At 40.9% G+C, this 17,832-nt stretch overlaps 1 pseudogene; it reads left to right on the top strand.

Moving 5' to 3' along the window:
- Window positions 1-1,468: 1,468 nt before the first annotated feature.
- LOC107599661 (nuclear receptor-binding protein 2-like) overlaps window positions 1,469-17,832 on the top strand; it is a 30,459-nt pseudogene continuing 14,095 nt past the window's right edge.

Below are 17,832 nucleotides of genomic sequence, written 5' to 3'. Positions count from 1 at the left end.
CTCAAATAAATATGCATGTGAATATGGCAACAACAACAACAAAAAAGCTCCCTATAGGAATTTATGCAGCCTCCTCGTCTACGGGATCCTGCATAAGAGGAGATGCCATTTTTGTCACTTTGACCGTGTCTGCATGATGAAAATATGCGCAATGAATGAATACATGCACTGCAAAAAATGCTTTTTCTTACTTAGAATTTTTGTCTTCTTGTTTACAGTCAAAATATTTAAATATTCTTAAATCAATATGCATTTTCTACATAAAAAGGTATTTAGTCTTGTTTCAATGGGGGGAAAATCATTTAAGTGCATTTTTCTTATTTAGCTAATTATCTGCCAGTGGGGTAAGAAATTCAAAATATGCTTGTTTCAGTTTGCATTAAGATTATTTTTCTTGCCCTATGGCGGACAATTTTACATGTTTTACATAAAACACACTTAAGTGCACTTATAATTTGGCTAAATATAATTTGTCATCTATAGAAATGGCATGCTAACGTAATAATTTTTTTACATTTGTACTTGAAATAAGACAAAAATACACAGTAAAAAAAGCATTTTTGCAGCGTGAATGAATGAATGAGGTATTTAAATATCTCTTACGCTTTAAAAAGGGAAAACCTGATCCCGACCAGGTTAGGTTCAGAGTAAGTTACCTCTTTTTCAGAAACGGGCTTGACTTACCCTGCTTTCTCGGGTTTGACAAACCTCCCATTCTGAAACGGAAAACCCAGAGTTTTCCTCATTTCAGGGTTAACATACTCAGAGTTTTCACTTAACCTCCTTTCTGAAACGGGCCCCTGTTTTTACTATAATATATATTTATTTATGAAAACATTTGTGTAAATAAAAAAATATATATATAGTGATTTGTGATTATCTCTGACTCATTTTTAAATGTACTTTAGTAATGTATATTGTAGTCGTGTTTTCTCCAGTCATTACGGTCATCTGTGAGCCAACAGTTGCTCTCGGTGTTTGTCGTTTTAAAGCGCTAAACTACTGAATGAGCGGACTTTTTTTTTTAAACAACTCTTATTCAACTCTTTTGCAGCGTGAATGAATGAATGAGGTATTTAAATATCTCTTACGCTTTAAAAAGGGAAAACCTGATCCCGACCAGGTTAGGTTCAGAGTAAGTTACCTCTTTTTCAGAAACGGGCTTGACTTACCCTGCTTTCTCGGGTTTGACAAACCTCCCATTCTGAAACGGAAAACCCAGAGTTTTCCTCATTTCAGGGTTAACATACTCAGAGTTTTCACTTAACCTCCTTTCTGAAACGGGCCCCTGTTTTTACTATAATATATATTTATTTATGAAAACATTTGTGTAAATAAAAATATATATATATAGTGATTTGTGATTATCTCTGACTCATTTTTAAATGTACTTTAGTAATGTATGTTGTAGTCGTGTTTTCTCCAGTCATTACGGTCATCTGTGAGCCAACAGTTGCTCTCGGTGTTTGTCGTTTTAAAGCGCTAAACTACTGAATGAGCGGACTTTTTTTTTTTTTAAACAACTCTTATTCAACTCTTATTTTGAATATGGAAACCAGCTTATAATTTCTTTTGCAGTGCATTGAAATAAAAAATTAACGAGGCTATTTCTATTATTAGAAAATAATATCCCTGTACTGTGGCGTATTGAACATTGAGTCATCTCGCGTGGACGTCCACAAAGCAGCGCGTCATTTCAACTCCGTTTTGAGGTGATTCCTTCGCAACGGCTGCGCGGCGTTTGTGCGACGGTCATCCTGTGACATATAATGACCATGTCAGTCCCGGAGAGAAACTCTGGATCCGAGGAGAAGGAAGAGGAGAGCGAGGATGAGAGTGAGATCGTGGAGGAGAGTCCCTGCGGCCGCTGGCAGAAGCGAAAAGAGCAGGTACCTGCTGCAGACACGACACTCAGTCAGTCACTGAGGAGCAGTTTATCATTAGCCGTGTCTCAAAACCTCCCCAGCTGCTAAAAAAAATCAGCTCACGATCACAAATGTGCATGTTTTGGACGCGATGCCCAGAAATGCTGCCTAGGTAACGTTAGGCAGCTCACTGTGATGCTGATGTAGGCATAGCGCTGTCTACTAGTTTGGCTGCTCGCTGTTACCTAGTTAGGCAGCACACACTGCTCCCAAAAACTCTGCATAGGTAGTGAGCCCATTATAAGGTTTAAAAATGCTTCTTGTGCACTCACTAAGATCCCCAAGTAGGCAGCTGTCTTTACTGTCCAAAAATGGTACTAGTCTAGGTAGTAAGCTCACTGTTATGCACAAAAAAACTATGTTTAGACAGTTAGCTTACTTTGCTAGCTAGCTCTTTTTGATATGCAGGAAGGCAACTTCTCTCAAAATGATGGACTAAAATGCTGGCTATTAAGTGGTCAGCTCTGTATAATGGTCAACAGTGCAGCTTACTTATGTAGACAGCTCCCTATGATGATCCCAAATGCTGTCTAGGTAGGCAGCTCACTGTGTTGCTCAGAAAATGCTGTTTACTGTGTAGGCAACTTGATGCCCTGGTAAGCCGCTTGTTATGGCGTCTGTAAATGCTGTGTGTGTAGGCATGCAGCTCAGTATTTGCTATTCATCTGGCAAAGGCTAACATAATTATTTAATAATTTTAGCGTCATGGTTAGTAATCGTTGGCTTAGATTTTAGAAAGAATGTAATGAAATTGTTTGTTAAATTTGTAGAATTTATCTTTTATTTATATATATATATATATTAATAAAATTATTTACATTTATTATTTAATTTGTATATTTTTCCATATACACTAAGTATATTAAATTATGAAGTATATCTTAATATTTTCATATATATGTTGCATGATTTAATTCGGTTTTAGAAAGAAAATATTTCATTAAAATCACTTTTAATCATATATGATAATAAATAAATTTTATTAAATATATGAGCCAAATAATATGTACTTATTTATTTAATTAAATGTATGTAATGTATGGTTTGATTAAAATTTTTATAATTGCTTGTTAACTAGTCTTTTTATATGTATTGTTTTATTTGAACTTGTTATATATATTATTCAATTAAATATTTTCTTAATTCATATTTAATTATTATATTGTATGAAGACTGAAATATAATGTAGGTTAAAATTAAAAGAATAATAACACGCAAACAAATTGAATGGGAAGTTCTGTCTCATTGGTGTCGGAATAAATTCAGTCTCTTTGTCTCTTCAGACTTTAAAGTTCAGTGACGATAATAAGATAAGAACTCACTGAAGTTTATCACAAGCTTCCACACGTTCTCAGCATGTATATTGACCCTCCCCAATGCTGTTTTTCCATTCATTAACAAGTGGGTGAGTAAAGTGGTGATATGAACAGCCAGCTTCATTAAACCACGCTTCACTTGTAGTAGTTAAAATACTAGGCTACTTTCTCTGAAAGTATGATTCATTTTACTTGCAAGACTTTGATGGTTTTGTCTTTTCTTCTCATAGTCAGCTTATAGATGCATCAAATCTTATTACAGTACTTATTTTAAAGCCTGTTTCACTTTGAAACGCAGATGCTGCTAAAGAAAGCACATTTAAAGTAAGATAAATTTCCTCTTTCTAAAAAAGAAACAGGAGAAGCTTCCTAGTTCTGCACACTATGAACTGAGAGAAACCAAGGCATGATGACATACAACTTGTTTAATTATTAAATGATCATCCAACCATGAAAAGGGTGCTCTCTGGACACACAGAAGTGAACATTTTCCATTGTGAAGATATTTTTAAGTTTTATACCAGTGATCTAAAGACCATCTGCTGTCATCAAGGATCAAATTCCTGCATAGACAGACATTTTAGACCCAGTTGGACTAGTTTGAAGCAAGAGGAGTGTGTCAGTGGCGTTAGAAACTCACTGACACACTAATGCAACAGCACTTAGATGTTATTCTGATAGCACATTATCCCATCTGCTTGAGTGATGCTTTCTCATTATGTTGCTTGGCGCAGTAATCGGCCATGACTGGATACTTAGCAGGAGGATGTCTGACTCTGTTAGTATTGATAGACCTTTCATGACATTACAGATGCAACATATATCATACATGATGTGATGCAGATGAGTGTATAGTACTCAACAGTGTAGCAGTATATACTCGAGCTGTCTATTTTACAAAGAGTAGAAGAAACTCATTTTATTTATATTAACTTAATCATATTTGTATTTTCATTTCATTACGATCTTTCATTCGTATTGTTTTCTACATAATTCCTTTTCAATGATTTCTGTGAATGAATTATTGAAAGGCCACAAGTTCATATTTTACTATACATATATTACGCTACATATTTTACTAGTAGGAACTTCCTGCATTTATATTATTTGGCTACTAGTGAAATCACAATCATTTTTATTTTTAGTTATAACTCTAATGATATAATAATCGAATAAGTCATTAGAAATGAATATACAGTGGGGCCCAAAAGTCCAATAGTGAAAATACTGTTGTTGTTTTTTTTACATTTTTTCAGTAACTATGATATTATCAGCAGAACAATTTTAAAGAAAATATTCATTTCAAAACTTATTAATAAATGTAACAATCTGAACACCACATTGTGTTTTAAAACATCTATTAAAGCGTTATTTTTACAATGTGCAATGTACAGATGTACAATGTGGACCTTTGTACCCCACTGTATATTCAGATCTAATGACTTATTTGATTATTGACTTCAAATATTTCAAAAACGTATAAAATTGTAAAACTTCTTTTAAAGTTTTTTTTTAAAATCCAGATGTACACAGTAGCACAGTAAGTCTAGCACAGCAAGTTACAACTAGTGGGAAACATGAACTAGTATATTATTTTTGTTTAGAGGGCAATGTAAATTCATGGTGGAAGTTTCATTCTCTTGCATTAAACTGGAAATGGAGTTGCATATAAATGTTGTGGGGTCAAGATCAGTCAGACAGGTGCATGAGAGTGGATACTGTCACCAACACAAACCATGAGCTCCGATCCCACTGGAGCTGTCAGCTGAACAAGCAGCACTCTCGGCTTGTGTTAATTAAGGAACAGCCCTCTATTTCCCATTCCCCACTAATGCTATTGAAGATAGCAATTTAAACGTCTCTCATCAGCATTCCTAGTAGTAAATTAAACCCAGAGAGTTTTCAAAGCTATACAGATTTATAACTTCTGAAATGCACAGCACAATTACAAAAATTGCATTAGAAATCATCAGAAAGTAATTGTATTATTGTATGCTTTGACATGTAGCCACCATCAGTAGCTATTTCTACCACTGAGAAATTATTTGAAAGTATATTTTCAGAAATTCATTCTGAAGTCATGGGTAGAACACACTTTAAATACTGAACTAAACGAGGGAATTAATGAGACACACCTAAGATCAATCAAACACAATCGGAACAGGAACAGGAAGATAACCAAATATGGGCATGTCATACACGAGGGAAAACTAGATCAATGGGAGCACATGGTGAACAAAACACACACAGACAGTCCATATACCTGACATATCGCCCCCCTCCCGGAAGGCACGTCCTCGCGCCGAAGAAACAACAGAAGGAGGGATGGGTGGGAACTTGGGAGGAGGCTCAGGAGGAGGAAGGACACCCGGGAGGGGGCCGGCACACAGAGACAGAGGAAACAGGAGGAGCCAGGCGGATCAGACAGAGGGTGGAGCCAGAGAGACAACAGGAGGGGCATGGAGCAAGCGGCGCCAGGTGGGACCCAGGCCACAGCCGTAATGGGGACCCACAGTGGAGTCGACGGAGGGAGGAGCCATGGTGGAGGAAGGGCTGACGACTCCAGGGGGCCGACCAACGGCGGCGGAGCATGTGGCAGAGGAACCCAAGGTGGAGACGGCGAGCCAATGAGCCAGGGCGACACAGAGGATCCGGAGGGCCAAGGCGGATATGGAGGCTTGGATCCAGAAGGACGCGGGGGAGCCGGAGCGACAGAGGACCATGGTGGAGCCGAAGGGAAGGAGGAGCCTGACGGAGACGGAGGGACGAGGCGCAGCTAGAGGAGTGGAGCCCCGAGGCGCAGAATGGTCAATGACAGACCAAGGCAGAGCTGGAGGGACAAGGAAGCCCGGTGGAGCCAGTGGACTGATGGGCCACGGCGGAGAGGAGGGAGCTAGGAGCCATGGTGAAGCTGCTGAGTCGAAGGGCCGAGGCGGAGCCCAGGGCTTAGAGGCTGGATGCGGAGGCAAGGGATTCTCCAGCCACGGTGACGATGGAGGATGGCAGACCCACAAAGCACCGTACAGATGGTGGGCTGAGGGCGAGCAGAGGGGCTGCCAGACGACAGCGGTAGAGGAGGCAGCAGCGGGCATTTGTGAGCCCTCTATGGGATGGACAGGGAAACAGGAGCCCTCTCTGCGCTAAACTCAGGAAAGGGAGCCCTCTCTGGGCTGGACATGGAAACGGGAGCCATCTCTGGGTTGGACCTTAAAATCACTTTTAATCATATATGATAATAAATAAATTTTATTAAATATATGAGCCAAATAATATGTACTTATTTATTTAATTAAATGTATGTAATGTATGGTTTGATTAAAATTTTTATAATTGCTTGTTAACTAGTCTTTTTATATGTATTGTTTTATTTGAACTTGTTATATATATTATTCAATTAAATATTTTCTTAATTCATATTTAATTATTATATTGTATGAAGACTGAAATATAATGTAGGTTAAAATTAAAAGAATAATAACACGCAAACAAATTGAATGGGAAGTTCTGTCTCATTGGTGTCGGAATAAATTCAGTCTCTTTGTCTCTTCAGACTTTAAAGTTCAGTGACGATAATAAGATAAGAACTCACTGAAGTTTATCACAAGCTTCCACACGTTCTCAGCATGTATATTGACCCTCCCCAATGCTGTTTTTCCATTCATTAACAAGTGGGTGAGTAAAGTGGTGATATGAACAGCCAGCTTCATTAAACCACGCTTCACTTGTAGTAGTTAAAATACTAGGCTACTTTCTCTGAAAGTATGATTCATTTTACTTGCAAGACTTTGATGGTTTTGTCTTTTCTTCTCATAGTCAGCTTATAGATGCATCAAATCTTATTACAGTACTTATTTTAAAGCCTGTTTCACTTTGAAACGCAGATGCTGCTAAAGAAAGCACATTTAAAGTAAGATAAATTTCCTCTTTCTAAAAAAGAAACAGGAGAAGCTTCCTAGTTCTGCACACTATGAACTGAGAGAAACCAAGGCATGATGACATACAACTTGTTTAATTATTAAATGATCATCCAACCATGAAAAGGGTGCTCTCTGGACACACAGAAGTGAACATTTTCCATTGTGAAGATATTTTTAAGTTTTATACCAGTGATCTAAAGACCATCTGCTGTCATCAAGGATCAAATTCCTGCATAGACAGACATTTTAGACCCAGTTGGACTAGTTTGAAGCAAGAGGAGTGTGTCAGTGGCGTTAGAAACTCACTGACACACTAATGCAACAGCACTTAGATGTTATTCTGATAGCACATTATCCCATCTGCTTGAGTGATGCTTTCTCATTATGTTGCTTGGCGCAGTAATCGGCCATGACTGGATACTTAGCAGGAGGATGTCTGACTCTGTTAGTATTGATAGACCTTTCATGACATTACAGATGCAACATATATCATACATGATGTGATGCAGATGAGTGTATAGTACTCAACAGTGTAGCAGTATATACTCGAGCTGTCTATTTTACAAAGAGTAGAAGAAACTCATTTTATTTATATTAACTTAATCATATTTGTATTTTCATTTCATTACGATCTTTCATTCGTATTGTTTTCTACATAATTCCTTTTCAATGATTTCTGTGAATGAATTATTGAAAGGCCACAAGTTCATATTTTACTATACATATATTACGCTACATATTTTACTAGTAGGAACTTCCTGCATTTATATTATTTGGCTACTAGTGAAATCACAATCATTTTTATTTTTAGTTATAACTCTAATGATATAATAATCGAATAAGTCATTAGAAATGAATATACAGTGGGGCCCAAAAGTCCAATAGTGAAAATACTGTTGTTGTTTTTTTTACATTTTTTCAGTAACTATGATATTATCAGCAGAACAATTTTAAAGAAAATATTCATTTCAAAACTTATTAATAAATGTAACAATCTGAACACCACATTGTGTTTTAAAACATCTATTAAAGCGTTATTTTTACAATGTGCAATGTACAGATGTACAATGTGGACCTTTGTACCCCACTGTATATTCAGATCTAATGACTTATTTGATTATTGACTTCAAATATTTCAAAAACGTATAAAATTGTAAAACTTCTTTTAAAGTTTTTTTTTAAAATCCAGATGTACACAGTAGCACAGTAAGTCTAGCACAGCAAGTTACAACTAGTGGGAAACATGAACTAGTATATTATTTTTGTTTAGAGGGCAATGTAAATTCATGGTGGAAGTTTCATTCTCTTGCATTAAACTGGAAATGGAGTTGCATATAAATGTTGTGGGGTCAAGATCAGTCAGACAGGTGCATGAGAGTGGATACTGTCACCAACACAAACCATGAGCTCCGATCCCACTGGAGCTGTCAGCTGAACAAGCAGCACTCTCGGCTTGTGTTAATTAAGGAACAGCCCTCTATTTCCCATTCCCCACTAATGCTATTGAAGATAGCAATTTAAACGTCTCTCATCAGCATTCCTAGTAGTAAATTAAACCCAGAGAGTTTTCAAAGCTATACAGATTTATAACTTCTGAAATGCACAGCACAATTACAAAAATTGCATTAGAAATCATCAGAAAGTAATTGTATTATTGTATGCTTTGACATGTAGCCACCATCAGTAGCTATTTCTACCACTGAGAAATTATTTGAAAGTATATTTTCAGAAATTCATTCTGAAGTCATGGGTAGAACACACTTTAAATACTGAACTAAACGAGGGAATTAATGAGACACACCTAAGATCAATCAAACACAATCGGAACAGGAACAGGAAGATAACCAAATATGGGCATGTCATACACGAGGGAAAACTAGATCAATGGGAGCACATGGTGAACAAAACACACACAGACAGTCCATATACCTGACATATCGCCCCCCTCCCGGAAGGCACGTCCTCGCGCCGAAGAAACAACAGAAGGAGGGATGGGTGGGAACTTGGGAGGAGGCTCAGGAGGAGGAAGGACACCCGGGAGGGGGCCGGCACACAGAGACAGAGGAAACAGGAGGAGCCAGGCGGATCAGACAGAGGGTGGAGCCAGAGAGACAACAGGAGGGGCATGGAGCAAGCGGCGCCAGGTGGGACCCAGGCCACAGCCGTAATGGGGACCCACAGTGGAGTCGACGGAGGGAGGAGCCATGGTGGAGGAAGGGCTGACGACTCCAGGGGGCCGACCAACGGCGGCGGAGCATGTGGCAGAGGAACCCAAGGTGGAGACGGCGAGCCAATGAGCCAGGGCGACACAGAGGATCCGGAGGGCCAAGGCGGATATGGAGGCTTGGATCCAGAAGGACGCGGGGGAGCCGGAGCGACAGAGGACCATGGTGGAGCCGAAGGGAAGGAGGAGCCTGACGGAGACGGAGGGACGAGGCGCAGCTAGAGGAGTGGAGCCCCGAGGCGCAGAATGGTCAATGACAGACCAAGGCAGAGCTGGAGGGACAAGGAAGCCCGGTGGAGCCAGTGGACTGATGGGCCACGGCGGAGAGGAGGGAGCTAGGAGCCATGGTGAAGCTGCTGAGTCGAAGGGCCGAGGCGGAGCCCAGGGCTTAGAGGCTGGATGCGGAGGCAAGGGATTCTCCAGCCACGGTGACGATGGAGGATGGCAGACCCACAAAGCACCGTACAGATGGTGGGCTGAGGGCGAGCAGAGGGGCTGCCAGACGACAGCGGTAGAGGAGGCAGCAGCGGGCATTTGTGAGCCCTCTATGGGATGGACAGGGAAACAGGAGCCCTCTCTGCGCTAAACTCAGGAAAGGGAGCCCTCTCTGGGCTGGACATGGAAACGGGAGCCATCTCTGGGTTGGACCGGGGAACAGGGCTAAACTCAGGAACAGGAGGGACAGAGGTCACCGACGAAGGAGGGGGGAGAGGGGGCAGGTCGGTATACAAGTCAATAAGGTCTTCTTCCATTCACCCAGATCCATTCTCAGCCAACCCTCTCCGCGCTCTCTCTGTCCACGGCTTTCTCCCTCGTGGCGGGCGTTGTAGCCGGGCTCTCGCACCTGGTCTGACGATCCGTGTGGCTCTGGCTCCGTGGCGATCCTCAGCTCTGTCGCACTCCTAGGCGATGGCTCTCCAGCCATGGTAACGATGGAGGATGGCAGACCCGTGGAGCTTGCACTGTACAGATGGTGGGCTGAGTGCGAGCAGAGGGGCTGCTAGACGACAGCGGTGGATAAGGCAGGAGTGGGCGGGTGGGAGAGCGGGCATTTGTGAGCTCTCTCTGGGATGGACAGGGAAACAAGAGCCCTCTCTGGGCTAAACTCAGGAACGGGTCACCGACAGAGGAGGGAGGAGAGGGGACAGGTCGGTAAACAAGCCAATAAGGTCTCCTTCCACTTTCCATTCACCCAGATCCATTCTCAGCTCACCCTCAGCCATGGTGCAGGGGCGGAGCTCCTCTCCGCGCTCTCTCTGTCCACGGCTTTCTCCCTCGTGGCGGGCGTTGTAGCCGGGCTCTCGCACCTGGTCTGACGATCCGTGTGGCTCTGGCTCCGTGGCGATCCTCAGCTCTGTCGCACTCCTAGGCGATGGCTCGTCAGTCGCGACGGGCTTTGGCTCTCCGTCAGTGGTGGGCTCAGGCTCTTGCTCTGTGCAGCGGGGTGATGGTGGGCTGGGCTCTGGGTCTGGCTGTGATCTGGATCGGGGGTAGACGCTTTCCAAACACCGGTTGATTGCCTCCCTCCAGCACAATCTGGTGGTGTCTGGGAGGTCGACGGGGCGGTAGTAGTTGGCCCCGATCCAGAATTGTTCTCAGATTGTTTCCATCTATTGTTCATATCATCATTCAGTCACCTGTGCCACTTGTGCACTCTGAACTGACTCATATTTTGTACAGTTTATTTGATCACATTATTAGAAACAAGTGTGAATAATTTTGAATCGTTGTGTGTAAATGATGACAACTGTGCTTTTGTTGTTTAACTTTTGCCGATTGTGTTTAGCATTTTGCAGCACAAATGCATCATAGTGTGATAAGTATTTAAGTGAATGAGAATGTGTTTAGAGTTTTGCAAAAAGAGTGCATGAGATTTGCAAATAGAGCCTAACTGCCTGAAAGTGTTTGTTTAGCAGAAAGAGTGCTCCAAGGCGGATATGGAGGCTTGGATCCAGAAGGACGCGGGGGAGCCGGAGCGACAGAGGACCATGGTGGAGCCGAAGGGAAGGAGGAGCCTGACGGAGACGGAGGGACGAGGCGCAGCTAGAGGAGTGGAGCCCCGAGGCGCAGAATGGTCAATGACAGACCAAGGCAGAGCTGGAGGGACAAGGAAGCCCGGTGGAGCCAGTGGACTGATGGGCCACGGCGGAGAGGAGGGAGCTAGGAGCCATGGTGAAGCTGCTGAGTCGAAGGGCCGAGGCGGAGCCCAGGGCTTAGAGGCTGGATGCGGAGGCAAGGGATTCTCCAGCCACGGTGACGATGGAGGATGGCAGACCCACAAAGCACCGTACAGATGGTGGGCTGAGGGCGAGCAGAGGGGCTGCCAGACGACAGCGGTAGAGGAGGCAGCAGCGGGCATTTGTGAGCCCTCTATGGGATGGACAGGGAAACAGGAGCCCTCTCTGCGCTAAACTCAGGAAAGGGAGCCCTCTCTGGGCTGGACATGGAAACGGGAGCCATCTCTGGGTTGGACCGGGGAACAGGGCTAAACTCAGGAACAGGAGGGACAGAGGTCACCGACGAAGGAGGGGGGAGAGGGGGCAGGTCGGTATACAAGTCAATAAGGTCTTCTTCCATTCACCCAGATCCATTCTCAGCCAACCCTCTCCGCGCTCTCTCTGTCCACGGCTTTCTCCCTCGTGGCGGGCGTTGTAGCCGGGCTCTCGCACCTGGTCTGACGATCCGTGTGGCTCTGGCTCCGTGGCGATCCTCAGCTCTGTCGCACTCCTAGGCGATGGCTCGTCAGTCGCGACGGGCTTTGGCTCTCCGTCAGTGGTGGGCTCAGGCTCTTGCTCTGTGCAGCGGGGTGATGGTGGGCTGGGCTCTGGGTCTGGCTGTGATCTGGATCGGGGGTAGACGCTTTCCAAACACCGGTTGATTGCCTCCCTCCAGCACAATCTGGTGGTGTCTGGGAGGTCGACGGGGCGGTAGTAGTTGGCCCCGATCCAGAATTGTTCTCAGATTGTTTCCATCTATTGTTCATATCATCATTCAGTCACCTGTGCCACTTGTGCACTCTGAACTGACTCATATTTTGTACAGTTTATTTGATCACATTATTAGAAACAAGTGTGAATAATTTTGAATCGTTGTGTGTAAATGATGACAACTGTGCTTTTGTTGTTTAACTTTTGCCGATTGTGTTTAGCATTTTGCAGCACAAATGCATCATAGTGTGATAAGTATTTAAGTGAATGAGAATGTGTTTAGAGTTTTGCAAAAAGAGTGCATGAGATTTGCAAATAGAGCCTAACTGCCTGAAAGTGTTTGTTTAGCAGAAAGAGTGCTTTATTCGACAAATTGGTTTAAGCTAGTGAGAATTTGGTTCAGAGGATGGGTTTTAGTGTTTTAGCAATTCAGAAAAACTGTAAATACTGAACTAAACGAGGGAATTAATGAGACACACCTGAGATCAATCAAACACAATCGGAACAGGAAGATAAACAAATATGGGCATGTCACACACAAGGGTAAACTAGGTCAATGGGAGCACATGGCGAGCAAAACACACACAGATAGTCCATATTCCTGACAGTCATGACTAGGGCTGTGAATCGATTCGATTCCCGAATCATAGGTTTTCGATTCGATTCAAGAACGATTTTTGCAAATTCAGAACGATTCGATTCACAATTAAATTTGATTTGATTAACGATTAGATTCTGCATTCTTTAAGTGCATTCATAGGATTATTTAAATGCTTCCCCTAAATTCTTTGAATACTTCGTCAGGAGGAAAATTACACAGCAGCCTTTATGGTTAGAGAACTATAGGGGGGAAACATTTTTTTTTTTAGAAAAACTTTTGTCCATTGTTAGATGCTAGTTTAATGATGTTATGGCATGACATGGCATATGTAGAAATGTATGTAAGCCAAGATTTTAATTATCTTAATTAATTATATAGATATGTCAATTAGCACAGCATCATTCATAAATTTTATTTATTTATTGTGTTTATTGTCTTAACGTTTCAGTTCATTCTGCTTTTTATTCAGATTAGCTGCAGATATAGCCTGGCACGTCTTAAGTTCTGTGAGCGCGAGATCACTTCTCTTTCAGTACTAAAACGTCTTTATCTCATTTTCATAAAATAAAATGCTATAGTACCGTATTGTCCCGAATATAAGACAATGTTTTTTTCTTGGAAATACATCTGAAAAAAACGCGGTCGTCTTATATTCAGGGTCTAGACTTTGACAAGTCAATAATACACCCACAACAATAGGTGGCGCCAAATACGCATAAAACGAGTGTGCCATGAAATACGTAATGTAATGCGTGTTGTAAAGATCGCGAGTAAAAACAAAAGAGAAAGAAAACCTTACAGCGGCATGAGTCGTGACTGTCTCGTTAGCCTGATGGGACCAACTCTACTTCTACTGTTAATAAGATTTTGGTAGGCTACTATTAGATGGATAGCCTAAATGTCCTAATTCAGATGGGCTACCTTTTGTTTTGTTTTTAATGGTATATCAAAAAGTGTATATTTTTTAAATGTGATTGTTGGTACATTTTACCAGTTTTTACCATACTTTCAAAACAAAAATGAAAATAGGAAAAATATGCAATATGAAAATAATTGAAGACAAAATGTGTTTTACTGAGAAAAAAAACAAGATTTGGTTTTTAAAAAAGCCTTTTTCCAAAAGGTACATCTGGAAAAAGGGGGGTCGTCTTATATTCGGGCCAATATGGTATTTAACTTTTCCTCTTCATCGGCGAATGATGATCCTGAAAGAAAATGCGCCCGATGTCTGTTTGCTATAGCAACAAACGCTACTTTCATGCATCTGATTATCAGATAAACCTCGCGCTCTTATTTCAAGGTTGTTGATGCTGTGGTTATTTTAACAGTTTCCTTCGTACATTCGGTTTAACAACATTGTTAAAACACATTTATCATTCAGTGGAACTGTGCGTATGCTTTAGACCAGGGGGTGCCCAAACTCGGTCCTGCAGAGTTTAGCTCCAACTTGCCTCAACACACCTGCCTTTAAGTTTCTAGTATGCCTAGTGAGAGCTTGATTATCTGGCTCAGGTGTGTTTAATTGGGGTTTGGGCTAATCTCTTCTGGACACCGGCCCTCCAGGACCGAGTTTGGACACCCCTGCTTTAGACACTTACATTTTTGCTCCGTCCATGCAATAAATGCGCAACCTACGACTGCTCAGGTAATGACGACGGTATGACCGAGAGCCATTGGAAAAACTACAGAAAAGTAAAACTACTTCACTTTAGCATTACTGGCCACGAGTACTAAGGAGAGATCACACATCAGCTGCTCAAAAAATGTGTCGGTGAGACGAACTGAGTGCGAGCGCAATCCTGTGACAGTCACAGGCAGTAAATAGTGGAGCGCGTGAAGGAGAGATGCGAGGCACGAACACTGCTCAAGCTCTCCATTAATTTCTGCTTGTAGTAATTTAATGTGTATATATTTTGAAAGCATTGAAACGCTATAGAAATCGCGATTCATTCGATTCTTAGCGTGCTTTAGACACTTACATTTTTGCTCCGTCCATGCAATAAATGCGCAACCTACGACTGCTCAGGTAATGACGACGGTATGACCGAGAGCCATTGGAAAAACTACAGAAAAGTAAAACTACTTCACTTTAGCATTACTGGCCACGAGTACTAAGGAGAGATCACACATCAGCTGCTCAAAAAATGTGTCGGTGAGACGAACTGAGTGCGAGCGCAATCCTGTGACAGTCACAGGCAGTAAATAGTGGAGCGCGTGAAGGAGAGATGCGAGGCACAAACACTGCTCAAGCTCTCCATTAATTTCTGCTTGTAGTAATTTAATGTGTATATATTTTGAAAGCATTGAATCGCTATAGAAATCGCGATTCATTCGATTCTTAGCGTTTTAAATCGATTATGGTCCGAAATTGACGATTCACGATTCAAAATCGATGAAACGAGTGAATCGTTACACCCTTAGTCATGACCTTTTTTCATTTCTCACTGGTATTTATATGGGCAACTTATTCTCTTGTAACCTCATACAAACTCATTTATCTGGAAATCTCAATCTTTCCATCCAAAAGAATCTTCACTGTACTGTAACCCCCAATAAACCAGCAGTTTATACAAATAACAGCTTGTTTTCTCTTTTTCACATGTTTGGTTAGGTAATGCACTGGGTAGTGATTAGTCTCTTTACAGAGCTTTTTATTAAAGGTCTTTTTTTGCCAGAACTTATTAATGCTCCCTTCAGGAATGACGCAGCTGCAGATGCCTTTAATGACTGTTGGATTGGCTTCACATCATTATAATGATTGATTCTTGGTTTTGGCTGCAACATGCTCTCGGTTGGCTGTGATGCATTTCCTAACACCTCAGCCTGACTTTATATACCTTTTAAAATTCAGCTTTCAGATGTTTTGAATGATCTCTTTTTCCTAGAATGTGTTGCTCTGATTCTATAAGGAAAATATCCCGATTTCATGTTACAGATCTTTCAGATGGTTTTGAGAAATCAGTAAATCAATTAATAAATCAATGAATTAAATGAATCAGTCGATCATAATCAATGATATATTGATAATGGAGACTACAATTTGATAATAAAGATTGATTAAAAACATGTAAAAATTGAAAATGTAATATTCAGTCTAGTGATTAATAATTTAAAACCAATGATAAAATTGCAAAAAGTTATTTTTTAACATTATTATTAAATTATTAAAATTACATATTTAGAACATGACTTAAAATTACATTTTCAATTTGTATATTGATTTTTCTATTCAATTTCAATACTTAGCATCTGGTTTCAATAAAGTTTTAATTTTTTTCAGCAAATTTTCATTATTTTAATCTTTTATGATGACCATAACTCTCACAGGTTGATTAATCAATGCTTGATTTGTTGATGGGGTAGTTCAGAAAGTTTCAGATATACAAGAGGTTCAGATATACACCAATTATGAAAAGCGCCAACTGAAGATTTGACGGTATATTTGAATAAAAGCTTTATGATAATTCCATTATTTATCGTGGTAATGCACTCAATGCTTTTAGTTTGTTTGTCTGAAGAGAATACCCTAAAACTCCCTCGGATAAAGATAGCAGGGGTCAATAACAGTCAGTGAAAGTCTAGTTGAATTATATTTAATTCTTTGTAGTGTTTAATGCATTAATACTGCATTACTGTTTCTCTCTCTCTCTCTCTCTCTTCCTTCGGCTTGCTCGCTTTTATCAGTGGTCACCAACAGCGGAGTGATCCGCACAACCGATTTGGCACATATTTTACGCTGGATGCCCTTCCTGCATTACTGTTTCTCTAATGAGTGGTTAAAGGAGACTAGTAAATATTTCACCAAATGCGAGTTTTGTCAGATAGTGGTCTTCTAGCTTTGAATGCAGACACATCGACCTTTGAGTCTTACATAACGTCTACAATGAAATCTGTTCGGTTTAGTTGTTTTACACTCTCGCTAGACTGTGATATTGACTATTTTCAGTTTGCTTGCTTGTTTAAAAATGTTTGTGTGTGCGTATATTAGTTTTAGTGTCCATTTTTACATAAATGCATGCATTTTTTTTCTTTTTAGGTCTAATGTTTGCTGTCTTTTACATAATATCTCACACTGGTGCATTTCATTCTTGTGCATTTCACTAGAGACTCATTATTAGAAGATGCTGATGTACCTGTGCATGCTTGCGGTGCAATCACAGTCTAAATGTACTTTCAACACATTTCCAATCGGGAAAATAAACGCATGCCAGGCATGCCTCAGGGTTTGCAAGATAACAATTGCTGGCTCCTGGAACAATAAAGCTGCTTTTTCTTAATTCAGAACAATTCCTCCATTGTTTCATTCAAACACTTTTTATCAAGTGGCTGGTCAACAGAGCCTGGTATTACCTGGTAAATTACAGTCATATTTCCTGTAATATTAGACAGCGTGACCTTGGAGGTAGTGTTGGTTTCGTCAACGAAAATTATGACTAAATATCGTTGTCAACGAACCTTTATCACGTGACGAAAACGAGACGAGACACAACGTAAATGCTGGTCATGTGACGATGACTATAATTAAATGTATAATGCAATATTGTTGACGAATAAAAACGAGACTAAATGCGGTTTACAAAATAAAAACTATGCTAAAATGTCTCTTCATTTTCGTTGACCAAAATGAGACGAAACTAAATGTTATAACGTTATTTCGTCTCATTTAGTCGCGTTATTATTATTATTATTTTGCAGTATTTTTGTTTCCTGTGTCTCACTTCAGGGGCTGCATCAGGTCGCACTGCGCAGACGCAGGTGACGTCACTTCCTCAAGCCCCACTCGCGGCGTTATTTAGAACAGTGTTTCCCAACCGGTGCCGTGTAAAAAAAATATTTTTTTTGTATTTTTAAATTGCTAAAATGTTCAAAAAAGCAGCTATTATATAATATCCATTTCTAATGTCGCCAATAATTAGAGATGC

This window comes from Sinocyclocheilus grahami, unplaced genomic scaffold (genome assembly GCF_001515645.1).
Source record: "Sinocyclocheilus grahami isolate Dianchi unplaced genomic scaffold, SAMN03320097.WGS_v1.1 scaffold270.1, whole genome shotgun sequence".
NCBI lineage: Eukaryota > Metazoa > Chordata > Actinopteri > Cypriniformes > Cyprinidae > Sinocyclocheilus > Sinocyclocheilus grahami.
The sequence above is the reverse complement of the archived record's forward strand: the minus strand, read 5'-3'. Positions and strand labels throughout refer to the sequence as shown.